Source organism: Euprymna scolopes, chromosome 18 (assembly GCF_053919585.1).
Source record: "Euprymna scolopes isolate OS-2025 chromosome 18, ASM5391958v1, whole genome shotgun sequence".
NCBI classification, from domain to species: domain Eukaryota; kingdom Metazoa; phylum Mollusca; class Cephalopoda; order Sepiida; family Sepiolidae; genus Euprymna; species Euprymna scolopes.
The window spans coordinates 131752417-131777356 of NC_136499.1; the positions used below are offsets into that span (position 1 = coordinate 131752417).

Sequence of the window (24940 nt, forward strand, 5' to 3'; positions counted from 1 at the left end):
CTTAATTTAATTTAATTAAAAAAAGTTACCCAGCCCAACCGTACAAAAAAAATTGTTGATGAAAAGGAAAATAAATAAGTTTACTTAACATTCAAAAATAAAGGAAAAAAATGCAAAAAATAATACATGAAAATAAAATGTTTTTAACTTTTGTAAAAGATATGGAAAACACAAAAAATGATAATCGTATTAATTTTGTTAAACTTTGTTTTACAAGCAAATGACTGAAAAGGGTTTACTTAAAATTAGTTACAAAAATAAAGAAAAAAAATGGATAAAATAATACATGAAAACAAATTTTTTTTGTTAACTTTTGTTAAAAAAGATGAAAAACACAAAAATGATAATTTTATTAATTTTGTAAAATGCTGTCTGACCAACAATAAATGATTGAAAAAATTTTATTTTATATTCGTTACAAAAATAAAGAAAAAAAAACGTTTTCTGCACTTTAAACTTGTTACAAGAATAAAAACAGTTTCTTTTTTATTTTCGTTAAATTTTTTTCTAGTGATTTTATCATATTTAAATATCTTCTTCCGTATTGTCCTTAAGTAGCATTGTTGATAATTAGCGACGCTCGGCGAAATCCGGCGGTTGACGTAATGTTCCGAACAAAGCCGAGCAGCCAGTACGTTACGTCTGCTTTAAATTCTGCACAAGTACCAAAAATTTATTTATTGCATTGACAAATCTGGCAGTTAATTAGTGAAACTTGGGGCTCACATGTTTGTTAACGTGTTCGACTCTTTACCGATTGTTTAGGCTATACCTTGATTGGACAGCATGTGGAGTTGACTGCTTTGCTTCGAGTTCAATACAACAGGTTAAAATGTATATTTCTTAAAAGATCGAACATTGATAACTGATTGCTGTGGTGCACGCCTTAAGGATAACAATGAACATATTATTTGGATTGTTCGAACTATTTTTCTTATCCTGATTATTATTTTCATAAAAATTTGGTGTTGTATATTATGAACTAAGAAATCTTTCTGTCGAAATCAGGAACTATTCTGTCGAATGCAGGAATCTTTTGTCGATCACAAGAATCCGCACGGAATTTCGAAGAAAACTCTTTATTTAATGCAGAGAATCGTATGATCTTGTTCCGTCAGCTATGATTGGGTAGAAGACCAAAGTAATACTAGAATTATTTGCAACGAGCCGTGGCGTAGTGGTTAATGGACTTGGTAAAATTCGATTACGAGCTACACCTAAAATACAAGTTAAGATGAGAGCAGTAGTCCAAAATAAAGCGAATAATCAATCCTCATCTAAATCATCTGCTACCTTTTTTTATTATCGCGCTGGCATTATTGCGCGTTTGTGCACTAGATTTGACACGCGTCACCTTTTCTCTCTCTGTTTTTCTGACCGGGCAGCGCATTTTTTCTTTCGACGCCGTGATGTACCTTTTTCTTCCTTTTTGTTCCACCCGTAACATCAGCACGCACACTTGCTTAATTTCCATATGTGCTAAGACAGCAACTGCTAATATTTTCGCTAGTCAGCTATCCTACGGCTGCTGCTGATTTTCTCGCTTGCCCGCAATACGCGCTATAGCACAGGTGTAATAATTGAATAGACATGTTCATTTCGGCGTATACACAAATTTAATGAGATAGATGTGTGCGAAACAGTTCAGTTAGCAATGCATATACGCTGTGGCTGTGTTTCGTAGTTCCTGACAGCATTTCGGTGTGCCTGGAAAACGCATTTCACTCCAAAGTGTCCAGGCTAGATTGTGACGTACGTGTAAAAATACGGCAAAACGAATAAAGTTGAGTGTTTGGGTTTTAATAATGCACGCAAATTTCCTGGACTGGATATTTCTTTTGCTGTGATATGTTTTGAATTATTGCTGATTGAAGCATTTGTCCGATCAAGAGTAGATACATAAAACTAACAACCATTTTCGTTGCTGCTTTTTATTTACAAGTGAATACACTGGAATTTTAAAACGTGATTAAAATCTTGAACTTTTGTTTTACATTTTTTCTTGCCTTTCATTGAAAATAAAAGCACCAAATTGTTTTACAATAATGAAAAATAAAATAAATAAAATAAAAAAATATAAAAAAGAAACAATTTTTTTTCATGAAGAAATATTTCTTCGGTGAAATTATTCTCTTAATTAGACCGACCATTATAAACGCTTCAGTTACAATGACCGATACGACTCGAAGAGTTTTAATACAAAATAAAATGCATTAATAAAATACATAATTTTAATTTACTAGTTTTGGGTTAGTTTTATTTTTAACCGGTTAAAAACGGGCAAACGTTATACATCGTTGCCTAAGAAATACTGCTTCATATCAAACTTCTAGAGTAAATCTGGTATTTATTATCAATATCTACTAGTAAGCGATGGTGACTACCTGGTAACGGTATGGACTCATAACCTGGTGTTCCAAGTTCGAATCAAGCTCGTTTCCCACAAAAAATCACTTTTACTTGAGATATTGGCAACCTTCATGCGATTCATTCTGCAAGGAGCTGACGTTTTTCTAGGAAGGATTCTGACTAAAAAAAATATCTTGGAAACCAATGCTAACAATAGACTCTTCGCATCTATATGATGATGATGATGATTTATCTCTATTAATACCTATGTATCGAACAGATTTCATATTATTCGTTCGTTAATAGACATTATTTATGAACAGATGGATCAAAAGCGTAACATATGAATAATGAAAGCAATGTCGCAGTATTAGAAAAAAAACTTTACTTTATAAAGTATGCGAACAATACCCGTCCCAGGGCAGGTAAAATTAGAACCGCTTTCCATCACATTTATGTGTCTTATAAAGATTAAAATCTAGATATGATGCTTTTAGCACTGCTATTTAGATTTTGATTAAAATGCATCACATGATTTTTATCTACAACGTCTAGAATGGCTCTCGTCTTGGGGAGGCCTCATGTTTTGACAAACTTCTCGGCTTGACCTTTACTCCTGATCTGAAATGGAACACGTACATCAAATCTGTTGCCAAAGCAGCTGGAAAAATAGTGGGACCCTTCTATCAATCCAGTAGATATCTCTCTGCTGATGCAATTCTCTATCTATATAAGAGCAAAGTTCGTCCAAGTATAGAGTACTGCTGCCACATCTGGGCAAGAGCTGCTAGAAAGGACTCATCCTGCCTTAATAGAGTTCAAAATATATTTTGGAGCCTCATATGAGATGGCCTTTTTTCTTCCCTGCAACCTCTTTCTCACAGATGAGATGTACTGAGTTTTTTCTGCTTTATCGTTACTTTTATGGCAAGTGCCCGACTGAGCTTCAATCTATAGTCCCCTCGCCAAACTTTCACAAGAAACACTCGTCAACTGAAAACACTATCAATAATTCCCCCAACTCTTTATCTGTGCCTAACCCTAAACGTAGATTCGATGAACAAAGCTTCTTTCTTATAAGTGCACGCGTGTGGAACTGTCTTCCGTTTTCTTGCTTTCCAGCTGACTACAATATGGTTACCTTCAAGTCCAATGTAAACAAGTTCTTGATAAGCCGTTCAACTTAAGTTAACACATTTACTGAATTTCTATTACTGACAATTACTATATTGTCCAATTGACTACTGCACACTGTTTAACCCTTATCCTCGAGTGACCCCTGGGCCTTGATAGGTGGTGATGCCTATGTGGAAAAAAGAATTTAAAGTACAAGCTTAAGGAGTCTCGAAGATAAATTCAAAATCACAAAATCTTACGTATTTGGAGTCTAATAACTTCCGATCAAATTAACTGCAAAGTTGAAATATTTGTGTTTTCAAATAGAAGTGTGTGTGTGTGTGTGCACATTGTGTGCTTTAAACCCGTTAAAATAAAAACTTAGATTCGAGAAATATTTATTAATTAAATTCTAATGCTTACCGTACAATTAAAAAAAAAATGTTGACGATATCTGAATTATCGCGAACGGCCTCCACCTCTTATTTTCCCTTTTGCGCAAAACTAAATTAATCAATAGCAGCAATTACGATTGTTTGCTAACTTATTGGTTTATTATTTATATATATATATATATATATATATATATATATATATATATATATATAATAAAACGATAAAATTACCGTCCTCGTAAAACCGACTTGATTCCGTTTTCGTTTAATAAAAACCGTTTTTTTTTGTTGCAGACCATTTTCTTGTTAACCAGGTGTGTACAAATCTCAAGAGCGACAGGAGCCTTCCATCATGACTGACAGGGACACACGGTTCAACGAGCGAGATCGGAGATGCGCCGTTGTATAACTCACGCTCTATACTAATCCAAGTTATGACAACAGGACCATTACCAGCACCCTCAAAATACAAATCCGGACGGTCCAACGTATAAGGGCACAGCTCAACGAAGTTTCCGGCCACGGTTTGTGTCTTTGGTTTGGTTTCAAGTGATGGCCGCATTCAAAATCGATTTGAAAATCAACACCAATGTGTATCTGGATGTGTCGAAGAGTGTGGTGATCCCCTGTTATAATCAGGTACCCGCTGGCAGCCCCTGGATGTGGCAGCAGGACTCTGCACAAACCCACAAGTCAAAAGAGACCCAGGTTTGGCTTCAGAAAGAAATGGTACGTCTTTAAAACATTTTTCTCGGTGCCCCCTTCACTGATTTTAACCCGCTGAGCTACTCGCCGAGAACATTACCAACATGACCTCCTACAATACCATAACCAGCCTGATCGCCGCCATCCGCAGAGTATTCGCCGAACTCCTGCCGGCGCTTGTGCAAAGGACATACTCCTAGTCCCAGATACTTACTGAGGCGTTGATTGAGGCTGAAAGCATAGAGGTCAGCTCTACTACATAGTCAAGTTACTAGAATTGATTTTTTTCAATAAAACTTTTAAAATAAACCGTAGTGTTGTTTTTTCTAGGGCGACAAATTCATCGTTCAACCCTGTATATATGATGGCTTCGTCTTGACACAAATCTGCCATCTTTTCGGTCAACTACTGTGCGGCTGTTTGAACGTAACTGGCTTTTGACCCACCTTTAGTCATAATAAAAAAATCTAACTTAAACCTCAAAGGCAAGCGAAATGCTATTTGAAACTTAAGCCTGCCAGATCAACTCAGATCGTCTTCAGGAGGCCTCAAGTTTTGACAAGCTTCTAGGCTTGACCATTACTCCTGATCTTAAATGGAACACGTACATCAAATCTGTTGCCAAGGCCGCTGGAAAAATGGTGGGATCTTTCTATCGATCCAGTAGATATCTCACTGCTGATGCTATTCTCTATCTATATAAGAGCCAGGTACGTCCAAGGATGGAATACTGTTGCCACATCTGGGCAGGAGCTGCTAGAAAGGACTTGTCCTGCCTTGATAGAGTTCAAAATAGACTTCGTAGCCTCGTAGGAGATGTCCTTTTCTCCTTCTTACAACCTCTATCTCACAGAAGAGATGTTGCGAGTTTGTCTCTGATGTATCGTTATTTTCATGGAAAGTGTTCAACTGAGCTTCAATCTATGGTCCCCCCTCGCCAAACTTTCACAAGAAACACTCGTCTAGCTGTAAACACTATCAATAATTTCCCCCACTCTTTATCTGTGCCTAAACCTAAACATAGATTCCATGAACAAAGCTTCTTTCTTAGAACTGCACGCCTGTGGAATTGTCTTCCGTTTTCCTGCTTTCCGGCTGACTACAATATGGTTGTGTTCAAGTCTAAGGTAAATAAGTTCTTGATGAGCCGTTCCATATAAGTTATTAAATTTACCAAATTTTCATTACTAATGATTAATATATTGACCAACTTCTACTGTACACTCTTTAACCCTTATCCTTGAGTGGCCTCTGGGCCTTGATAATGTGGTGATGCCTTTGTAAAAAAAAAAAAAAAAAAAAAATTATAAACATATGTTTGGCAGACTAACGAAAATAATATCATTTGAACATGAGCTCAATAGACCAACGAAGCCATTATTTTAAACTTAAGCATGAAAACCAACATAAATATTATTTGAAACGTATGACAAATAATGGAAAATTATATTTGAAATTTAAAGTTGACAGACTAGCAAACCTTCTGTTAGAAAATAAAGCTTGCGGTCTAAGGAAAATACTAGAGTACTATTTAAAACCTAAGCTTGACAGACCAATGAAAATGTTATATTAAACTAACACCTGACAGACTAAATACAGTGGTATTTAACACTTTAGTTTGAGACTAAAGAAAAGTAATTAAAACTGACAGTTTAGCTCCAGAAATTGTCAATAAAACTAAAGTGTTGCAGACAAGGAAAATGTGATTTAAAACTTGAAAAAGCAAAAAAGTGCAATTAAGTGAGAAAAAAGGTCATGACAAACAGGTAAATTGTATTTCAACTAGAAGAGTGATAGCATGTTCAATATATTTTATAAAGATGAACTGTTCAATATATATAAAGTGATAAAATGTTCAATATATTTTATAAAGATGAACTGTTCAATATATATAAAGTGATAAAATGTTAAATATATTTTATAAAGATGTACTGTTCAATATATATAAAGTGATAAAATGTTCAATATATTTTATAAAGATGAACTGTTCAATATATATAAAGTGATAAAATGTTAAATATATTTTATAAAGATGTACTGTTCAATATATATGAAGTGATAAAATGTTCAATATATTTTATAAAGATGAACTGTTCAATATATATAAAGTGATAAAATGTTAAATATATTTTATAAAGATGAACTGTTCAATATATATGAAGTGATAAAATGTTAAATATATTTTATAAAGATGTACTGTTCAATATATATGAAGTGATAAAATGTTCAATATATTTTATAAAGATGAACTGTTCAATATACATAAAGTGATAAAATGTTCAATATATTTTATAAAGATGAACTGTTCAATATATATAAAGTGATAAAATGTTCAATATATTTTATAAAGATGAACTGTTCAATATACATAAAGTGATAAAATGTTCAATATATTTTATAAAGATGAACTGTTCAATATATATAAAGTGATAAAATGTTAAATATATTTTATAAAGATGTACTGTTCAATATATATGAAGTGATAAAATGTTCAATATATTTTATAAAGATGAACTGTTCAATATATATAAAGTGATAAAATGTTCAATATATTTTATAAAGATGAACTGTTCAATATACATAAAGTGATAAAATGTTCAATATATTTTATAAAGATGAACTGTTCAATATATATAAAGTGATAAAATGTTCAATATATTTTATAAAGATGAACTGTTCAATATATATAAAGTGATAAAATGTGCAATATATTTTATAAAGATGAACTGTTCAATATATATAAAGTGATAAAATGTTGAATATATTTTACAATGATGAACTGTTCAATATATATAAAGTGATAAAATATTCAATATATTTCATAAAGATGAACTGTTCAATATATATAAAGTGATGAACTGTTCAATATATATAAAGTGATAAACTGTTCAATATATATATAAAGTGATAAACTGTTCAATATATATAAAGTGATGAACTGTTCAATATATATAAAGTGATAAAATGTTCAATATATTTTATAAAGATAAACTGTTCAATATATATATATAAAGTGATAAACTGTTCAATATATATAAAGTGATAAAATGTTCAATATATTTTATAAAGATAAACTGTTCAATATATATATATAAAGTGATAAACTGTTCAATATATATATAAAGTGATAAACTGTTCAATATATATAACGCGATAAAATGTTCAATATATTTATAAAGTGATAAACTTTTCAATATACATAAAGTGATAAAATGTTCAATATATTTTATAAAGATAAACTGTTCAATATATATAAAGTGATAAAATGTTAAATATATTTTATAAAGATGAACTGTTCAATATATATGAAGTGATAAAATGTTAAATATATTTTATAAAGATGTACTGTTCAATATATATGAAGTGATAAAATGTTCAATATATTTTATAAAGATGAACTGTTCAATATACATAAAGTGATAAAATGTTCAATATATTTTATAAAGATGAACTGTTCAATATATATAAAGTGATAAAATGTTCAATATATTTTATAAAGATGAACTGTTCAATATACATAAAGTGATAAAATGTTCAATATATTTTATAAAGATGAACTGTTCAATATATATAAAGTGATAAAATGTTCAATATATTTTATAAAGATGAACTGTTCAATATATATGAAGTGATAAAATGTTAAATATATTTTATAAAGATGTACTGTTCAATATATATGAAGTGATAAAATGTTCAATATATTTTATAAAGATGAACTGTTCAATATACATAAAGTGATAAAATGTTCAATATATTTTATAAAGATGAACTGTTCAATATATATAAAGTGATAAAATGTTCAATATATTTTATAAAGATGAACTGTTCAATATACATAAAGTGATAAAATGTTCAATATATTTTATAAAGATGAACTGTTCAATATATATAAAGTGATAAAATGTTCAATATATTTTATAAAGATGAACTGTTCAATATACATAAAGTGATAAAATGTTAAATATATTTTATAAAGATGAACTGTTCAATATATATAAAGTGATAAAATGTTCAATATATTTTATAAAGATGAACTGTTCAATATACATAAAGTGATAAAATGTTCAATATATTTTATAAAGATGAACTGTTCAATATATATAAAGTGATAAAATGTTCAATATATTTTATAAAGATGAACTGTTCAATATATATAAAGTGATAAAATGTGCAATATATTTTATAAAGATGAACTGTTCAATATATATAAAGTGATAAAATGTTCAATATATTTTACAATGATGAACTGTTCAATATATATAAAGTGATAAAATATTCAAAATATTTCATAAAGATGAACTGTTCAATATATATAAAGTGATGAACTGTTCAATATATATAAAGTGATAAACTGTTCAATATATATATAAAGTGATAAACTGTTCAATATATATAAAGTGATGAACTGTTCAATATATATAAAGTGATAAAATGTTCAATATATTTTATAAAGATAAACTGTTCAATATATATATATAAAGTGATAAACTGTTCAATATATATAAAGTGATAAAATGTTCAATATATTTTATAAAGATAAACTGTTCAATATATATATATAAAGTGATAAACTGTTCAATATATATATAAAGTGATAAACTGTTCAATATATATAACGCGATAAAATGTTCAATATATTTATAAAGTGATAAACTTTTCAATATACATAAAGTGATAAAATGTTCAATATATTTTATAAAGATAAACTGTTCAATATATATAAAGTGATAAAATGTTAAATATATTTTATAAAGATGAACTGTTCAATATATATGAAGTGATAAAATGTTAAATATATTTTATAAAGATGTACTGTTCAATATATATGAAGTGATAAAATGTTCAATATATTTTATAAAGATGAACTGTTCAATATACATAAAGTGATAAAATGTTCAATATATTTTATAAAGATGAACTGTTCAATATATATAAAGTGATAAAATGTTCAATATATTTTATAAAGATGAACTGTTCAATATACATAAAGTGATAAAATGTTCAATATATTTTATAAAGATGAACTGTTCAATATATATAAAGTGATAAAATGTTAAATATATTTTATAAAGATGTACTGTTCAATATATATGAAGTGATAAAATGTTCAATATATTTTATAAAGATGAACTGTTCAATATATATAAAGTGATAAAATGTTCAATATATTTTATAAAGATGAACTGTTCAATATACATAAAGTGATAAAATGTTCAATATATTTTATAAAGATGAACTGTTCAATATATATAAAGTGATAAAATGTTCAATATATTTTATAAAGATGAACTGTTCAATATATATAAAGTGATAAAATGTGCAATATATTTTATAAAGATGAACTGTTCAATATATATAAAGTGATAAAATGTTGAATATATTTTACAATGATGAACTGTTCAATATATATAAAGTGATAAAATATTCAATATATTTCATAAAGATGAACTGTTCAATATATATAAAGTGATGAACTGTTCAATATATATAAAGTGATAAACTGTTCAATATATATATAAAGTGATAAACTGTTCAATATATATAAAGTGATGAACTGTTCAATATATATAAAGTGATAAAATGTTCAATATATTTTATAAAGATAAACTGTTCAATATATATATATAAAGTGATAAACTGTTCAATATATATAAAGTGATAAAATGTTCAATATATTTTATAAAGATAAACTGTTCAATATATATATATAAAGTGATAAACTGTTCAATATATATATAAAGTGATAAACTGTTCAATATATATCAAGTGATAAACTGTTCAATATATATAACGCGATAAAATGTTCAATATATTTATAAAGTGATAAACTTTTCAATATACATAAAGTGATAAAATGTTCAATATATTTTATAAAGATAAACTGTTCAATATATATAAAGTGATAAAATGTTAAATATATATAAAGTGATAAACTGTTCAATATATATAAAGTGATAAACTGTTCAATATATTTTATAAAGATAAACTGTTCAATATATATAAAGTGATAAACTGTTCAATATATTTATAAAGTGATAAACTTTTCAATATATATAAAGTGATAAACTGTTCAATATACATAAAGTGATAAAATGTTCAATATATTTTATAAAGATAAACTTTTCAATATATATAAAGTGATAAAATGTTAAATATATATAAAGTGGTAAACTGTTCAATATATATAAAGTGATAAACTGTTCAATATATTTATAAAGTGATAAACTTTTCAATATATATAAAGTGATAAAATGTTCAATATATATAAAGTGATAAAATGTTCAATATATATAAAGTGATAAACTGTTCAATATATATAAAGTGATAAACTGTTCAATATATTTATAAAGTGATAAAATGTTCAATATATATAAAGTGATAAACTGTTCAATATATATAAAGTGATAAACTGTTCAATATATTTATAAAGTGATAAACTTTTCAATATATATAAAGTGATAAAATGTTCAATATATATAAAGTGATAAAATGTTCAATATATATAAAGTGATAAACTGTTCAATATATATAAAGTGATAAACTGTTCAATATATTTATAAAGTGATAAAATGTTCAATATATATAAAGTGATAAACTGTTCAATATATATAAAGTGATAAACTGTTCAATATATTTTATAAAGATAAACTGTTCAATATATATAAAGTGATAAACTGTTCAATATATTTATAAAGTGATAAACTTTTCAATATATATAAAGTGATAAAATGTTCAATATATATAAAGTGATAAACTGTTCAATATATATAAAGTGATAAAATGTTCAATATATTTTATAAAGATAAACTGTTCAATATATATAAAGTGATAAAATGTTCAATATATTTTATAAAGATAAATTGTTCAATATATATAAAGTGATAAAATGTTCAATATATTTATAAAGTGATAAACTGTTCAATATATATAAAGTGATAAACTGTTCAATATATTTATAAAGTGATAAAATGTTCAATATATATAAAGTGATAAACTGTTCAATATATATAAAGTGATAAACTGTTCAATATATTTTATAAAGATAAACTGTTCAATATATATAAAGTGATAAACTGTTCAATATATTTATAAAGTGATAAACTTTTCAATATATATAAAGTGATAAAATGTTCAATATATATAAAGTGATAAACTGTTCAATATATATAAAGTGATAAAATGTTCAATATATTTTATAAAGATAAACTGTTCAATATATATAAAGTGATAAAATGTTAAATATATATAAAGTGATAAACTGTTCAATATATATAAAGTGATAAACTGTTCAATATATTTTATAAAGATAAACTGTTCAATATATATAAAGTGATAAACTGTTCAATATATTTATAAAGTGATAAACTTTTCAATATATATAAAGTGATAAACTGTTCAATATACATAAAGTGATAAAATGTTCAATATATTTTATAAAGATAAACTTTTCAATATATATAAAGTGATAAAATGTTAAATATATATAAAGTGGTAAACTGTTCAATATATATAAAGTGATAAACTGTTCAATATATTTATAAAGTGATAAACTTTTCAATATATATAAAGTGATAAAATGTTCAATATATATAAAGTGATAAAATGTTCAATATATATAAAGTGATAAACTGTTCAATATATATAAAGTGATAAACTGTTCAATATATTTATAAAGTGATAAAATGTTCAATATATATAAAGTGATAAACTGTTCAATATATATAAAGTGATAAACTGTTCAATATATTTATAAAGTGATAAACTTTTCAATATATATAAAGTGATAAAATGTTCAATATATATAAAGTGATAAAATGTTCAATATATATAAAGTGATAAACTGTTCAATATATATAAAGTGATAAACTGTTCAATATATTTATAAAGTGATAAAATGTTCAATATATATAAAGTGATAAACTGTTCAATATATATAAAGTGATAAACTGTTCAATATATTTTATAAAGATAAACTGTTCAATATATATAAAGTGATAAACTGTTCAATATATTTATAAAGTGATAAACTTTTCAATATATATAAAGTGATAAAATGTTCAATATATATAAAGTGATAAACTGTTCAATATATATAAAGTGATAAAATGTTCAATATATTTTATAAAGATAAACTGTTCAATATATATAAAGTGATAAAATGTTCAATATATTTTATAAAGATAAATTGTTCAATATATATAAAGTGATAAAATGTTCAATATATTTATAAAGTGATAAACTGTTCAATATATATAAAGTGATAAACTGTTCAATATATTTATAAAGTGATAAAATGTTCAATATATATAAAGTGATAAACTGTTCAATATATATAAAGTGATAAACTGTTCAATATATTTTATAAAGATAAACTGTTCAATATATATAAAGTGATAAACTGTTCAATATATTTATAAAGTGATAAACTTTTCAATATATATAAAGTGATAAAATGTTCAATATATATAAAGTGATAAACTGTTCAATATATATAAAGTGATAAAATGTTCAATATATTTTATAAAGATAAACTGTTCAATATATATAAAGTGATAAAATGTTAAATATATATAAAGTGATAAACTGTTCAATATATATAAAGTGATAAACTGTTCAATATATTTTATAAAGATAAACTGTTCAATATATATAAAGTGATAAACTGTTCAATATATTTATAAAGTGATAAACTTTTCAATATATATAAAGTGATAAACTGTTCAATATACATAAAGTGATAAAATGTTCAATATATTTTATAAAGATAAACTTTTCAATATATATAAAGTGATAAAATGTTAAATATATATAAAGTGATAAACTGTTCAATATATATAAAGTGATAAACTGTTCAATATATTTATAAAGTGATAAACTTTTCAATATATATAAAGTGATAAAATGTTCAATATATATAAAGTGATAAAATGTTCAATATATATAAAGTGATAAACTGTTCAATATATATAAAGTGATAAACTGTTCAATATATTTATAAAGTGATAAAATGTTCAATATATATAAAGTGATAAACTGTTCAATATATATAAAGTGATAAACTGTTCAATATATTTTATAAAGATAAACTGTTCAATATATATAAAGTGATAAACTGTTCAATATATTTATAAAGTGATAAACTGTTCAATATATATAAAGTGATAAAATGTTCAATATATTTTATAAAGATAAACTGTTCAATATATATAAAGTGATAAAATATTCAATATATTTTATAAAGATACGTTCAGACGAAACTGTGACTGATTGCCGAAAAAATTCTCTTAATGAGTTCGTAAAAATGAAATATTTCTCATGACAAAGACATTTTAATTGATGCAATCAATTATTGCAGCTTAATGACTTCTAATTAAGCACAAATCCGATCGAATGTACTAATCGATTGCACGGAAAGACTATCTTTAATTCTGCAAGGTTTACTTTTACCAATAGACATCAATTGGGTTTCTTAATTATTTTTTTTTCGTTGTTCATAAAAAAACTGAGATTATTTGTTATCTGTCCACTTATTATATGAAGTTGTCGGGAAAGTTCTTGCTGTTTTTAAATTCAGATGGACACATCTCGGCTAAAACAAAAATTTGTTGATCGTAATAAGCACTTTCTGAATCAGTATATTTTGCCAACGCAAAACAAGTGTATTTATGCCAGTATTAAAAAAATCTGGTGGAAATGAAGTCGGTAAATGTGTTTTTCATATCGCTAAGGTTTTGAAGCGTTTCTCACATAGAAAGTTGTTGAGATACTGGACAAAGTGATAGTCGGTAGGTAAGAGTATGGCGGGTGCAGTAGAGTTTCAAAGCCTAATTCAAGCAACGCGAGATCGGACAATGTCGTGAAAGAGAATTGGACCTTTATTGTAGACTAATGCTGTGTGGTGTTTTCGAAGTTTCTATAAAATGGAAAAGGAAAAAAAAATGAGTACCTTATAAAATGGAAAGGGAAAAACAAAAATGACAGTGTCAAATCGTCCTCTTGATCGATACAACACGGGAAGTCTTTTTTTCCTTTTTTCCTCAACTTGCAACAAATCCTCGTGTATTCGATGTAAGTTTCCACCGTTCGTTATCGTTCTAAGCTGTTCAACAAAAAAGTTCATTCCACCCCTGCTTTAGAATTCATCCCATTTAACAGTTACCAACTGTGTACATATGCAAATTAATGTCATATGTTCACCAATGAGTGACCTACAAAATTATGCCTGTCTTTTTCTTTTCTACATTGTCTTGTTGAGGACAGGATGGTCTGCTGTGTGATAGACGACCCCGTCCCCATGTGTATGATGGTTGATGTATTTAATGGTAGAGGAATTGAAAAGGCAAAAGGTCCCATAATGAAGACGAAAATATACCGTTATATATCAGCGAAAGGAATGCAATTTATTTACATAAATATACATGAAGAAGTGATAGAAAAAAAATGAGAATTCGTTAGAATAAGAGTTCGTTACTTGCGATCGGTCGCTGTGAAAGGCTGACTGGCTAGTCAGGGCGCTGTGGGGGCTCATGCCACCCGGAGAGGTGTTTGTTACATCTTGACTGCTTGAAGGTCCAGCGCAAAAGAGGAAGAAATATGGGGAACAGGAAGTGACGTAGCTAGGTCGCTCTTCTGAGTTAAAGGGCGACAATCGAGTTAGGCTGGCAGTTTTCAACTCCCAGAATACTCCCTTCGTAGTTAGTTGGAAGCTAGAGAAAAGAAAATTGGAGAAAAAACATGCATATATATGTGTGCGCACGCGCGTGTGTGTGTGTCCACTCTATAGAGAACGAGAGAGATTTTTTTTATTTATTAAGTAGCAGGGTGAAAAGATAAGAGTTGCGACGTTAAAGGATATCAGGAAAAAGTGTTCAAACTTGTACAACTGTGAGATGGTCACAGGAATGACGTTATGAGTTTGAGTGCAAGCGTTGCGGTCATAAACTGTATTGCCACAGAGTCTATGAAGCGTGCGCAAGGGTCAGCATGGTGGGTTGAAGTTGGTTCGCGTTGGTCGCGAATGCGTCGACTACACCCTTGTGAAATTCAGACGTGTACAGTGTTTGGTGAACATCTTTCTGTTGGTTGTAGTGTTTATTGCTAGAAAAGGTTGATATCCTGTGAGGTGTTGCTGGAAAGGGTTGATATGCCGTGGAGAAGCTTGATGCGCGTAACATGATGCTGGAGAGGCTTCTTGTCGCTTTTTCCTTTCCATAAGTGTGGAAAACTGGAGTTTAAATAGCGTGAGAGTTGCTATTTGAGTTTTGCAGTGGGCTTGTTGCCACACGTTCTCCATGATGAAATTGAAAGCTGAATTTTTTGTATTATTATTATTAGCACATGACAAAAAATATTTCGATAAAGTGAAGAAAGTAGTCCGTTGGTTTCGTCGATTTTTTTAACAGACATCATTGTTTAAACATACGCTTCGTTATAAAAAATGCGAAGAAGAGAATAAAATATCTATATTTTTTATAAGTGCGTGAATATTATTATTATTATTATTATTATTATTATTATTATTATTATTGTTGTTGTTATTATTATTATTATTATTATTATTATTATTGTTGTTGTTGTTATTATTATTATTATTATTATTATTATTATTGTTGTTGTTATTATTATTATTATTATTATTATTATTATTGTTGTTGTTATTATTATTATTATTATTATTATTATTATTATTATTATTATTATTATTGTTGTTGTTATTATTATTATTATTATTATTATTGTTGTTATTATTATTATTATTATTATTATTATTGTTGTTGTTGTTATTATTATTATTATTATTATTATTGTTGTTGTTATTATTATTATTGTTATTATTATTATTATTATTTTTATTATTATTATTATTATTATTATTATTATTATTGTTGTTGTTATTATTATTATTATTATTATTTTTTTTTTTTTTTAGGCTGCGACGGAAAAAAAGATTTTTTTCGAGGTGGTTTGTTTACATTAGTTGTCCACGAGTAGTAAAAAAATAAAAATGGCGGACGATAGATAATTGACGCACGTGTGTTTAGACGTAAAGTTGAAAATGAAACGGAAAAGATTTTCCTCCTTTTTTTTTTGGAAATTGTTTTTTTTTGTTTTGTTTTTTCTTTCTTTTTTGAGTATATTTCGCTGATTATTTAACGATATAACGGTATGTTTCATTGCGACAGTGGGAACGTTTTAAATGTTTTTGGGAACGAAGATTGTTCAGCGTTCGTTAGGTCACCATTTGAAGAAAAAATATCACGTCGGCGGTTTACCAATCTGTTGAGGACAGGATGGTATGCTGTGTGATAGATGACCCGTCCCCGTGTGCATAATGGTTGATGTATATATGGTAGAGGAATTGAAAAGGCAAAAGGTCGCATAATGAAGACGAAAATATACCGTTATGTATCAGCGAAAGAAATGCAATTTATTTACACAAATATACATGAAGAACCGATAGAAAGAATGAGAGTCCGTTAGAATAAGAGTTCGTTACTTGCGACCGGTCGCTGTGAAAGGCTGACTGGCTAGTCAGGGCGTTGTGGTGACTCATGCCATCCGGAGCGGTGTTTGTAACATCTTGTCTGCTTGAAGGTCCAGCGCAAAAGAGGAAGAAATATGGGGAACAGGAAGTGACGTAGCTAGGTCGTTCTTCTGAGTTAAAGGGCGATAATCGAGTTAAGCTGGGAGTTTTCAACTCACACAGTCTGCTGGCATTTTACCGGCTAAGCAAACACGAGGTCGTTTGCGATATAAATTTCTGATGCATTTTATCCATATTTTTTACAGTACTTTTAGCCATAATGGTTTCGCCTGAATTCAAAAAAACTGTAACGAACAAGATCGGTTGCAGTCCACCAAATGGTCAGCATGAACTTTTTGTGCAACTCTGGCTTCGGAAAGTGTTGTGGAGTCTCGTCGGCGTCTAACCACTGAGCTGAGCATCGCCGATTGTCGTAAATAACAAACATTTTATCGCAAGTAACGACACGGTCGACAAACAGGTCGTTCTTGTTGCGTAAAAGAAGGGAAGATGGCACTTCCGGCAGCGTTGTTATTATTGTCGTTCAATTCGTGAGGCAGCAATTTATCCAGTTTTTTTTTTGTTTCTCTCAAGTAAATAGTAATCGTCATATACTTTACGTCTAATTAAGAAATAAGTTCTCGAACAGGTGTGCGTGGATTGGCTTTTAGTTGTTTTAGTAGTTTTTCGGACAAGCTTCAATTAAAATAAGAAAATTGTGCGAATTTGCATTTTTCCATCTCGTATTCAATGTTTTGAAAAGAAAAAGTAATTGTGTTAAAGCGACTGTAATTTAAACGATTAGATAGGACGAAAAACGCTCTTTAAAATGATATATAAAGCAAAGGTGTTATAATGAAATAAAAATTAAATATATATAGTAATTTATAAAATATATATGGCGATTAAGCTACACTGAATATTCTGCGTTTCATCCAACTATAGGATTCGTCAGGCTTATGCGCGAATTCTGTCGTTGCTTCTTGTTTTTATATATGTTGAGGATTTCTAGTTGGCCAATCAGCTTTCTAGTCTCCACCGCGCCCCTTCCTATCAGCCAATGGGCATGCATTTTATCAAACAAAGGATCTGTTTTAGAACTAGGTTAGTGGTTTTAGGTGGTCGTTCTCCTTTTTTTTATACATATGAATATACCTATATGTGTACACAATAATGCACATATTTATACATATATATATATATACATATATGTGTGTGATCGTTTATCTATATTCATGTTTATTTAATTTATTTATTTGTTTGTTTTCTATTGTTATTGTTAATTTTAGAGCTATTTTGTATCGCTATCCTAGAGTAAGTTTTATTTTGTGAACACAGTTGTTTGCTATTTCCCGCCTACAGTTTAATAGATTTTGAGGTTCTTTAAAGTACAGGATAGAAAATTTTTCATGGAGGCATAATTTACATGGGTCGTCTAAATGTCTGCATGTGGTAGCTTGTCTCATTATTTTCCATTCGACTGTAGGAATCCTATAGTTGGATGAAACGCAGAATATTCAGTGTAGCTTAATCGCCATATATATTTTATAAATTACTAACTAGCTCTACCTACGTATTGAGCACTTTTGAAGTAAATACTTAAAGTTTACGCATAAATCTATACTTTCGTATATTAAATTTACGTGAATAAATGAAGTAGTTATATATATATATATATATATATATATATATATATATATATATATATATATATATATATATATATATATGATGGACTCTCCCGTCAATTTCGACGTATCAGGTTCGGACAACCTATATTTCTAAAACTCATTTATGCTTTTGCCTCTGATGACTTTTTAGTCCAGCAAGGGACTTGCCAACAAGGTCACAAATAGAACATGAATGTGGATTTAACGCTGCAGATATTTGTGCGGCTGCTAGTCGTTTTGCTCTAATTCTGTTTTCTTTCAGTTGCCTTAAACTTTCAGATTGAAACCTCTGGAGACCTTCAAAACACCTTCATCTCCATCCTTTACGGTCATTCACCTCATCTTCAAGACTCCTGTATGGTATGTTCACTTCAGACAAGTTACTCTTCAACTTGTCCTTGTACCTAAGCCAGGGACGTCCGACAATTCTTTTACCACCCTCAAATTGACTGTACATCGCAATTTTTGGAATTGTATCATCGGGCATCCTCAATACATGACCAGCCCACCGCAATTGCGATTGAATAAGGAATGATTCAATGCCAGATATTTTGCATTTTGTGAATAATTCGGCATTTGATACCTTGTCGCGGAGGCTAAGACCACATATGGAGCGTAGACAGCTTTTGTGGAAAACGTCCAGCTGATTAATATGATGTCTGTATGGGGTCCATGACTCAGATCCATAAAGAAGAATGGAAAGAACAACAGCACGGTAGACAAGGATTTTTGTGTCTAGTCCAATACCCCTTTCCTTCCACAAGCGATGGTAAAGATTTCCAAAGGCAGAAGTGGCCTTAGCAATCCTGTTGACAAGTTCATCATCAAGAGAACCTCCCTGATTCACCTTGCTACCAAGGTAAGGAAAGGACTTGACATAATTGATATCATGACCCTCGACTTTCAGCTTGCACGCAGGAAATCTATACTCTGGTGGATTTTGCTTGTTTTGGAGTAGGGTGTGGCTGATGCACTACCTCAGTCTTCCTTATGTTAATTGTCAGGCCAAAGGCCTTGCACGCGGCTGAAAATCGATCAAGAAGAACCTGGGCTTCTTCAAAGGATGTGGCTACCAGTGCGGCATCGTCAGCGAAGAGCAAGTCGCGAATAATTTCGGTGCGAAGAAGAGTCTTGGCCTTAAACCGTTGATGGTTAAATAAGCCACCGGATGACCGAAATTGGAACTTGACACCAGTGTCCAAATCATCAAATGCGTGTTTCAGCATTAGTGAAAAGAAGAGCGCAAAAAAGACTGGCGCCATTACACATCCCTGTTTGGTACCATTCGTGACATCAAATGGATCAGACATCATACCATCTTAGACAACATTGGCCTTCATCCTCTCGTGGAAGGAAATGATCACGTTCAGCATGTTTTCTGGAATACAAGCCTTCTTAAAACTTGCCAAAGAGCATCGCGATCACAGTGTCGAAGGCTTTCGTCAGGTCAACAAACACCATATACAATTCCTGATTTTTCTCACGGACCTTTTCTGCCACCTGACGTAAGGAAAATATCATGTCAATGGTGCCGTGACCCGACCGAAACCCACACTGGGACTCTGGATACACCTTATCAACGAGACGATTTATGATATATATATATATATATATATATATATATATATATATATATATAATCTAGGTTAGTTTAGGCTCATTATCGCAGGGTCCCGATTTCGAATCTCGCTAGATTCAGTCACTCTGATGAGTCGTATACGACGAAATACGTGTCAGTGGATAATTATATTTTAAAAACAACATTATTCTGCTCCACATGTGGGGGTACCAAGTAGGTTAAAGAGAAAATTATTCCCAACTCGCATTTAGGTAAAAATGCATTTTCGTAAATAATTGAATTCATTCAAAACGTATCATAAAAACAAAAAAACAAATTTCTCTCTCTCTCTCTTTCTCTCTCTTTATATATATATATATATATATATATATATATATATATATATATATATATATATATATATATATTATCTTGGAAATTTTTAAACCTTTAAAATTATATAAGAACTTATTTGATTTTTATATTTTTGTCATTCGTTCGAAAACTATTTAGTCAGTATAGTATAAATGTTACTTTAAGGAATCATCAATTGTTTCCCATGAAACACTGTTTCGGGGATTTTAAAATAAAACAGTATATTAAATCATGGCTCCCAGGAAGAGTTGGTAAAACACCATCTCCCTTAATTTCAAGAACAATAAAGTGTTACAGATATTATTAGATCGAGTTTCCTACACTTAATTAATTTGGCTAGCCTATTCACGTCTTCTTTATCTGTGAGATTCGTCTGTTTTCAAATTCAAAATGGATATATTTTTTAATTAACCAGAATGCATTTATAAGATTAGGATTAATCCATTTGACTGTTTAAGTAATTTATATATTTACATACTTATTTATTCAAAATTAAAAATATATAAAAGTTATACACACACACACACACACACACACACACATATATATATATATATATATATATATATATATATACACACGTTTTTATATATAACGCATTTTATACATTACTAATATAGTTTTGGATTTCCTTTATTAATATATTCTGGTTAATCTTAAACGATTCAAAAGCATCAGGATAACGAACAAATGCTTTATTTAACTGTTTAAATATTTTAGTTTTATCCCCACCTTGTTTTATCATCCTTATTACTAAACCAGAAAAATAAAATCTGTTAATTTTAAAGTAACCCGAGCTATTCTCAAAAACTCTGACATAACGGTTCCATAAAACATAAAAACGGGGCAGGTACTATCTTTATGCGGCATACGTATTATTTGAAAGGGGAAAGCGTTTCTTTTAGGAAATATTTTATAAAGAAAAACCCCATCCTCAATTTTTATATCTAAATCCAGAAATGTAACCTGTTCTCCTCTATGTTCACAATTCAATTCTCTGTCTGTCTGTCTGTCTGTCTGTCTCTCTCTCTCTCTCTTATATATATATATATATATATATATATATATATATATATATATATATATATATATATATATATATATACACTAGCAGGCCGCCCAGCATTGTCCAGTCGTAAGATACGCTGGCATATGATATTTTGTATAGAAAAGTGAGATAAAACATATTAAAAACTCTTGTTCCTATTAATTTAAAAAGAAAATACAACTTTGTTATATACGGTTCGTATAATTACATTTATCTGCAAAAGATCTAGCTAATTTTCATATCCTTTTAAATATTAATTATAAATTATTCCCTATTAGTTATTTTTCAGTTTTCTCATAGGATGATTATATTTAGTTAACTATTAGCGGGGGTTCCCGGCATTTCCCGGGTGTCGAAATGTGATGTAGTAAGCATATTGATGGACCCCCAGGCGTATAAAAATGGTTATCTGGGTGTAGATGAAATTATGTTTGAATACAACTGCTAACTCCATCGAAAAAATAAAAGAACGGATAAAAACAGGAAAATAAAGAATTATGTGGAAACCAGTTTAAGCAAACATTGTGTAGAAATATTTTTCGTTACGGTGTTGAAACGAAATAAAACAAAAAACATCACATTACGAAAATAAACATATTTAATTTTTTTTATTGCAATTTCACCCCAAACAAGGCACATTGCCACTTTGCTGTAGGGGGCTACTATCAGGGACATAAATTACAGGGGTAATATGTGGGGAGTTATGGAGCAAGATGTCGGTCCACGTTACACTTGAACTTCTGCATGTCAGTTCAGTTGGGGAAGCAGGAAATTGGAAGTGAATTCCAAAGTCCAGCGGTTCCGGGGAAGAAACTATTGGAGCAGAAGACTCTCTTACATCTAGGGATCTCTACCGTGAAGGGGTGGGGTTTAGCTGCTTGTTGGGTTTGTCAGGGGTACTTACGTCGAGGGGGCACAAATGCATGCAGTTCGTTAGAACATTCACTATTGAAATACTTGTAGAACAGGCAGAGGGATGCTATATTACGTCGATGGGACAGTGGCTGTTTAAACTCTTTAAAAAATCGAAATAATGAAAACCACACTGTTTAAAAAACAGACCACCGTTACGTGGGCTCGAACGTGAAATCTGAAGTTTACAACGAGACCTCATAACCCACCGGTCAGCGAAATAAAGTCGGTGTTGCTGTTATGTAAACCAATTTAAGAAAGAATGTTCGACGCTGTTGTTTATTTGTCGAAGTCGTTTAAAAAAGAACGATTTTTCCGACCCTCCCTTGATTTAAACGTTTATTTCTGCACGAGAAACTGACTTTTTTTTTTAATTCTCACATATTATTGAGAGCGAGACATCTCTCTTTCAGATACTACCGGTTTTTAGCCTGGGAAAATCTAGGAAATGTTTGAAAATAAAAATAAAAATGAAATTTTCCAGGTGAAGGTCGAACAACGGCATTACGAATTGCATGCGTGACTTAATAGCTATTCGTTCATGTTTTAATTTCAAGCTTTGCAGTAAACATGTTTTCATAACACAATCATTAACGACAGAAAAAATGTAAAAGCTAAACGTTTTGGTTTCGATTCTTAGTTATGGCACACAAGTCATTTATTAAAATATATATATGTATAAATCATTACTATACATTAGGTCCCATATACTCTATCTATCTATAAATTCGTTTTTCTTTTTTGTGCATTGATATTCATATTAAAAACCCTCTTTTCTATTTATTTAAAAAGAAAATACAATGTTCTTATATATGGGTTGTGGAATTGCATTCATCTGCAAAAGATCTAATTTGCATATTCATTTAAACATTCATTTTAATTAATTCCCTATTAGTTTTTCTCGGTTTTCTTATGGGATGATCATCTTTAGTTAACTATTACGTGTAATTATATTCATGCAGATATTCTACATGATTTATACTTGCATAATATTTGCGTAAAAAGTTTACAGTAAACACAAAATTGTTTCCATATATATTTATGTATACGTATATATTTTTGTTTAATCTATCTATCTATCTATCTATCTATAAAAGTGAACGTGTCTGTGTGTGTCTGTGTGTGTGTCTGTGTGTCTGTGTCCATTTCCCTACACAATATCTCTGTAAATTTTAAGTCTACAGACTCAAAATTTGATATACAGACTACTGAGATTTGGGAAAATCTTTGTAATCCATTTTCGGCCAGAAACTTGGCTGTTAAGGGGTCAAAATTCGACGATTTGACCTTTCTATGACCCCACGACCTTGCCCAAGGGTCTCCTGCAGACTAGTCCAGATAAGGAAGCATCTTACATTTTCGTTTGATAGTAGTGCAGTTTCACCAGCCTATACAGCGCCTGGTATTCCCAAATGATTACCTATCTGGAACTAGTCAGGTTCATCGTTGCTTAACTTCAGTGATCTGGCGGCTGTGACATTTCCGGGTCACCAGCAACAGATGTGAACCCACCAATGATTCCTAAATAGGGATCCCTTGTCACATACACGTCGTGCTCGTTCTTAGCAGGAAATTCTTCGCAAGAACTCTCGGGGCAGTAGGACTCGTTGATCGGGTTGGTCGGTGTCGATTTCACCTTCCGGTTGATATGCCGTTATCACGCTGGAAGTGATTAGATTTTCATGCACACAAAAGAAGGACAGGCTCATATATCTCTATTCTACTTGATTAATTTAAGTGAAATATATACACGTGTATACAACCGTTCAGTTGTTCATTTTTAGCAAACACTATTGAGTCCTAATTAGATTTAATTACTCTCAGTTTTGGCGGTAGTGGTGGACGAAAAGAGAAGGGAGTGGCGACGACTCTTAGATTAGGGTAGATTTGCTCAAAACTCAGCTCAAACTAACTGATTTTGGCGCGGGGATTCGCTTATGTACAAACGTATCGGAGTAGAGTAGATTACTCTCTATGGCAATTGCCAGTAAGTACGTCATTCCAGGGAGAATCCCGATTCTCTGCATGCATCTGCAAATATACGAACACTCGCCGATGTGGTTCTCACGATCAGGAGAGGTTAACCCCGTGACGCCTCGTATGGCCTTCGAAACGAAATTTTATTTCGGTAAGTCTCTCAAAGTGACGTTAAATTGTCACTTCAACTAAACAATCAGATTTACATGTTGGTTTCATAAAAAAAAAATAAGAAGATTTGTAATTTAACTCTTCCTTTCCACAGGGTCGGCCGCCGCTGCCCGGGCATACAATAATACTTAAAAATTAACA

At 29.8% G+C, this 24940-nt stretch overlaps 1 protein-coding gene across 1 annotated transcript in view; it reads right to left on the bottom strand.

Annotated features, from left to right (window-relative positions):
• LOC145297833 (uncharacterized) overlaps positions 1-24940 on the bottom strand; it is a 1294147-nt gene that overhangs the window by 677698 nt on the left and 591509 nt on the right. The gene's annotated exons all lie outside the window — the stretch shown is intronic.